We start from the raw sequence: 6287 nt of genomic DNA, 5'->3' as shown, positions 1-6287 counted from the left end.
AGCGATAAAGGCATGAGAGAACATGGAAAGATCTCTAAAGAGCCACCGAACAATGAGGACAACAACCATGAATGACGAAGGTTGGCCCACAAGAGGCCTCCATTGTAATGACCTTTTTAATGGGTCTTAGATAATAATTATATTTTTTGTGTAATGCATTTCATGTGGGCCTTAATTGTTAGATGCCAAGAATAATTTATGGGTGATTAAGAGGTTAAATGATATAAAATGTTTCTTTGTGGTTAAGAGGCAATTAATTAAAAATAATATTTTTGGGAAAAATTTGCTTGAAAGTAAATTAACGTGTGTGTGTGTGTGTGTAAAATTTAAGACATAAATTGTGTTATAAAGTAGGCTTGGGCCAAGTATTTAAAGCCCAATGGAAGTGGTGGGTTAAATAATTCCATAGGCCTAATATGAAATGGGCTTTTGAATGGGATTGGGCCATAAGTAAAAGTGGGTATTGGTAAATAAATTATATATTTATATTGTGTGCATAATTATTGATTAAAGATAAAGGATAAGAAAATGAAAATGAAGCCAAAAGACCAAAAGGGATTTAATAAAGTAAGTGTTGTGTGTGTGAGTGTAAAAGGCAAATATGGAAAAATGGGGCAAGGTTGGTGGGTTAGGTGGCTAGCGAGAGAGGCAAGCCATGCCCTCTTGCTTCTTCTCCAATTTTTATTATTCTTCTTCTCTCTCTTTTTTCGTTGGTTCTCTCAGCAGCCCTCTTCCTTCTTGTCCTTCTTTTTCATCATCATCTTCTTCTTCATCCATTCTTCTTTTCTCTTGGTGAAGAATCAAGCTTCAAGTGCTATGTCTGTAACCTTAGGCAAGTTTTTCATCTTCTTGATCTCTCAATTTAAAGGCAAACATCCATCTTCATTTCTCATATCTATTAATGTAGATTATATCCTTATGTTTAATCAAAGTTCATATTTCTCATACCTTAAATGGTGTTTTAAAAGCTTGAGTTAGATGAGTTATTCTTCATGTTTCTTAAAATTTGTGGGTCTCCTTCAATGGCTTTCATTGAGTTTTGTTTCTGGTCTCTATGGGGGCTTGTTTTTCCCTATATTTTCTTTGAAGAATGGCAACTTGGGGGTTAGGGGTTTAGCCATGGGTGATTTTGGGTGATTTGTGTCCAATTCATGCATTTTGGTTGCGTCAAGTCGATTTGTTATGGGTTAAGTCGACTCGGCCGAAGCTAGTTTTTTTCGTCGTTTCTCCCTGTTCTCAGCCAAGTCGACTCGTCTAGGAGATCAAGTCGACTTGGCCTAATTCGACTTAGATTCCCCTCAAGTCGACTTGGCAGCTCCTAATAGCACTATGCATGCTGCACTATTTTGGCCATAACTTTTGATATAGAAGTCTAAATTGAGATCTATTTTTTTAGTATAACCCTAACTTGATAAGCTTCGATTTGGAATATTATGGGAAAAAAATGGATAAGATCTGGCCTTGTTAGTGTCTTGTCAACATATCTCGGTTATTGTAATAGGATGTTAAATTCCTGAATAAGCCATATATGGATGTGAATGAAGTCATATCCATGATCATGATGTAATGTGGCCTAAAATCCTAGTGGGTGAGTATAGGCATGTTATTGTGAAGTTGTGAAGATGCTTGAATGTGTATGCATATGTATGTATATATATATATATATATATTGCCTTAACGTGCCTATTATTTTGAGTGGAAGAAAGTAAGTGGATATCCCCAAGGCATGCCATGATAAAAATGATAGTTCGTTAGTAAAGAAAGAAATGTCAAAAAGGCAGTTCATTTGAAAAAAAGAAATGTCAAAAAGGGTGATTCGTTTGTAAGGAAGAAAGAAGGAAAGAAAATGAGATATCCTATCAAGGCAGCTTGTCCACATTTTCCTTTGCATGTGTATCATGTATTTTCTTATGCTATAAGTTATGTTAATAAAGTGCATTGCACCATGGTATCAAGTGTGTGAATGTTATCCCATGGTGAAGTTTGTGAATTGTTAATAAGTAAGGAAATCATGATATATTAAAGCATTATTTAATGAAGAAGGCATTATCTAAAATGACTCTATATGTCGGGTAGTGTTTTTTCTCTGAACTCTCATGTTATGCATGCCTTATACAACAATCGTATCATTATTTCCTCTTACTTTTCATATGCTTGCTGAGCCTTGTGGCTCACTTATTGCTTTTTGACATTCCAGGTAAGGAAAAATTTGTAACAAAAGGGCAGTTTAGCAGGGCTCGAAGTTGAGTTTAAGTGTGTACAGAGATCTCCCCCGACCTAAAGATTTTGGGATTTGTGTGGAGGGCTGGTGTTGAAGGTTATTTCTTTTTATATATGTTATTGGCGCCTTATATTTATTTTGAGAAGTGTATGGCTTTTAAAGCCTGAAGAGATCATGTCAGAATGATTATTGCTCCTATTAGAAGTGAGCCTATTTATTATATGAAGTTTTTGTTTTGTTTGTTTATGTACCCCATTTGGAAGGACCTTCTTTTAGATGTTCTTATGCTAGCAGGTATATCCGGAAGCGAGCCCTAACATGCATCAAGTCAAAAAGAGACCATCCATCTAAACCAACACCATTTACCGAGAAAATATGATGCATGGGAAATCTGATTCTTATAATGAAAGCAACATAGGTACTCTACAAAAATGATGAGAGGGATAAGAGACATTTTTGCCAAAGACCCTACAAAAAAAAAAAAAAAAAAAAAAAAAACACACTCACAAGCAAGAGAATTAGTAGCATCTGAATAAACATTCGGACAACAAAAAAGCAATAGTTGAAACACAAATGAGGAAGTCGCTAGAATGGGCAAAGACCAAACATTGTAATGAGCGAAGGAAGCATATAGAGGACAAATGAGTCTAAATAGAGGTTTGGATCTTATAAGCAATTTGAGCAAGAGATCGCTCATTCTCCTGAAAGCATAAGATATATTGCATTCTTGCCACAAGAAATAGACAGTCGCTTACAAGGAAAGTTGTGCAGCCATATTCCACAGCAATTTTTCATGCCACCTATGGCAATCCAAAAATCCCCCTCACCCAATTCCTCCAATGCCATATAAATTTAACCTGCCACCTTAACTGGGACACAACCTATCTAGAGGATGAGCAATCAAAAAACAAATGGTTTTGGCATTCAAATACGCTCCTACACAGGTAGTTAGGAAATGATAAATAAATGTTAAGCTGGTCAAGAGTGGATAGACGCTCACGAATAGCCAAACAAAGGATAAATACATATAATGGGACCCTAGAGCTATGCCAAACAAGGTGAAACCAATGGACTCTACTACGATTAGTCTAAAGAGCCCTTATCGTTGATCGCACTATAAAAACACCATTAGAAGCAGGGACCACCTCGGGAGATTAGGAGAATTGATCCCATATATGATGGGATGAGTTGAAAAGCCTGGGAAGGAATTGACATAGGTCAGTTCCAAGCACCATCAACAATAATATCATACACCCTAGCAATAAAAGGGATGGAAAACTAACAGGGGAGTTGGCGCGAAAAGTAATCCACCAACACTCCTAAGGGATGCCAATTATCATACCATAGAAAAATCCTACTGCCATCTCCCACAGTCCAACCAAAGAACTAATGCATCTTTTCCCTAATCTGGAGAAACTTGTGCTAGTGCCAAGGACAAGAATAGAGAGTAGAGAGGAACCAAAAACATGAATCCCTGATTCGAGATGAATGAATCCATTGGATCCAAAGGGATTTAGAGGAAACATGCATGAGACGCCATATGAGTTTAGTGACCAGGGCTTGATTCCACATATGCAAGGGCTGAAGACCCAACCCACCTTGACCTTTAGGGCAAAAATATCATTCCAAGCAACCTTGGCTTTATGAGTGGATAAATATCTGAGCCACTCCAAAGAAAAGCACACGCAATCTACTCCAACTATTTAACAACTTTTTTCGGGAGAATAAAAATGGATGCTCAGTAGACGTGGATTATGGAGAGAACAAAACGAACTAACTGGAGTTAACCAACAAAGGATAAGAGATGACCACGCCATGAGCCCACCCTGAAACGGACACAATCAAGAATAGGGTGACAATCACTATAGGAGAGCTTATTAGATATCAGAGGGATAGCTAAATAACGGATAGGTAGTGAGCCATGATGAAACCCATACTCCCTAACCAGCTCATCTCGCAACTCAGGGGAGGAACAACAAATAAAGCAATCACTTTTAGACAAATCATCTTGAAAGGTAGAGAACTCTGAAAATCGAATCAAACACGATTTCAAGACTTTGGCAGACACACGGTCCCTATGGCAAAAGAACATGAGATCATTAGCAAACATAAGCATGAAAAGCTTTAAATTTTTACACTTCCAATGATATTGAAAATCATCAGCTTGCGAATGATATTTCACAATACTATGAAGAACTTGCATCACAAGAATAAACAAGTAGGGCAACATAGGGTCCCCTTGGCAAAGACCTCGCCCCTCAGAGAAGAAACCATGAAGCTTCTCATTAATCTTGACCAAATACCCAGGGAAAGTCACACGCTTTAAACCAAGAACAGAAGCATGGAGGAAAATTCATGAGCTGGAAAATCAAAAGAAGAAACTCTCAATTCACTAAATCATAAGCCTTCTCTAAATCCACTTTCAAAGCACAACAAGGAGGACCACAAGGAAGATGGTAGCAATGAATGATCTCCTGGGCTAACAGAATATTGTCGTCAATGGAACACCCAGGCACAAAGGCTGTCTAGGCACCATCAACAAGATAAGGCAAAAAGGGTTTAAGTCGATTGGCAAGAATCATAGAAATAACCTTGTAGATCACATCGTAACATGATATAGGCTAGAATTGATTAAGTGTCTCAAGGTGGGGAATCTTAGGGATAAGGCTAATAATGGTGGCATTGACTTCCCCAAACAACTGACCAGAGTGGAAGAAATTACACACACCAACTATGAAATCAGGACCAACCACATCCGAAGCCTGATGGAAGAATTTGACAGTAAAACCATCTGGACCTAGAGCTTTATTATCGCCCATAGAAAAGATAGCAAGCCTGACTTCTTCGACAATAACATCCCTAGAAAGCTTAGGACAACACTTGGAAGGGAGTGAGTGATCCACATACATTGCGACCTCATCATGGGAAAAGGTAGGCCCTGAAGATCAGGGACCTAAGAGAGCATGAAAATGAGAGAGAAGCATCTATGACAACTCTTCCTCAAACGAAGTGGGAGAACCATCTGCCTGGATAAGGCTATAAATGTGGTGATAGTTTTTATTTGATAACATTTGTTGGAAGGAGAACCAGAAGTAGCGGTCTCCTTCATCAGCCCATCTCACCTGGGCATGAAGACAAAAGAATTCGCTCTCTTGGACTAAAGCCTTGGAAAACAACCAGGTCAACTCTAATTCCTAGTGCCTCAACAAGACGTCAGATGGGGAAACCAAAAGAGGTGTTGCACTTCCTGAAGTTGGTTACGAATATTCATAACTCTAGAGCTAACATGACCGTGGATATTATTCAAAGACTTAAGACTTTGCTTAACTGTAATACCCTGAGAACCTAGAGAAATTAGTATATATCGAGGATAGTGTAAGAAAGGAAACAACACCAGCTGGATACCTTTTGGGCTGAATGTTGACAAAGAACTCCCAAGTTAAGCGTGCTTAACCTGGGATAATCCAGTGATGGGTGACCCCTCTGAGAAGTTCGCGTAGGCCCATCAGGGTAAGTTGTTCCGGTCTTTCCTATCGCTCGATCAGGATGTTACAGGTGGTATCAGAGCCGACCCCCGAGCCTCTGAGCGCGGTGGTGGGGCAAACCTCAGTGAGGAGGCTGAGTCCCTGAGGGGGGTGCGTGTAGGCACCTTAGGTGAATCCCACATCGGCCATACATCGGGGGGAGATCTGGGACCGGTTGTAAGGTCGCATGACGATGACGTCATGTGCTTAAGGGGGGGAGAATGTAATACCCCGAGAGCCCAGAGAAATTAGTATATATCGAGGATAGTGTAAGAAAGGAAACAATACCAGCTGGATACCTTTTGGGCTGAATGTTGACAAAGAACTCCCAAGTTAAGCGTGCTTAACCTGGGGTAATCCAGGGATGGGTGACCCCCCTGGGAAATTCGCATAGGCCCATCAGGGTAAGTTGTTCCGGTCCTTCCTATCGCTCGATCGAGATGTTACATTAACTCTCTTGAGCTTGGTGACAAGGCGATACATCAGCCAACCAAGACACTCTTGATTCTAACTGAATTGGATAGTTTGAATAAAGTGAGGAT

Source organism: Diospyros lotus, chromosome 9 (genome assembly GCF_014633365.1).
Source record: "Diospyros lotus cultivar Yz01 chromosome 9, ASM1463336v1, whole genome shotgun sequence".
In the NCBI taxonomy this organism is placed as follows: domain Eukaryota; kingdom Viridiplantae; phylum Streptophyta; class Magnoliopsida; order Ericales; family Ebenaceae; genus Diospyros; species Diospyros lotus.
This window is presented reverse-complemented; position numbering follows the sequence as displayed.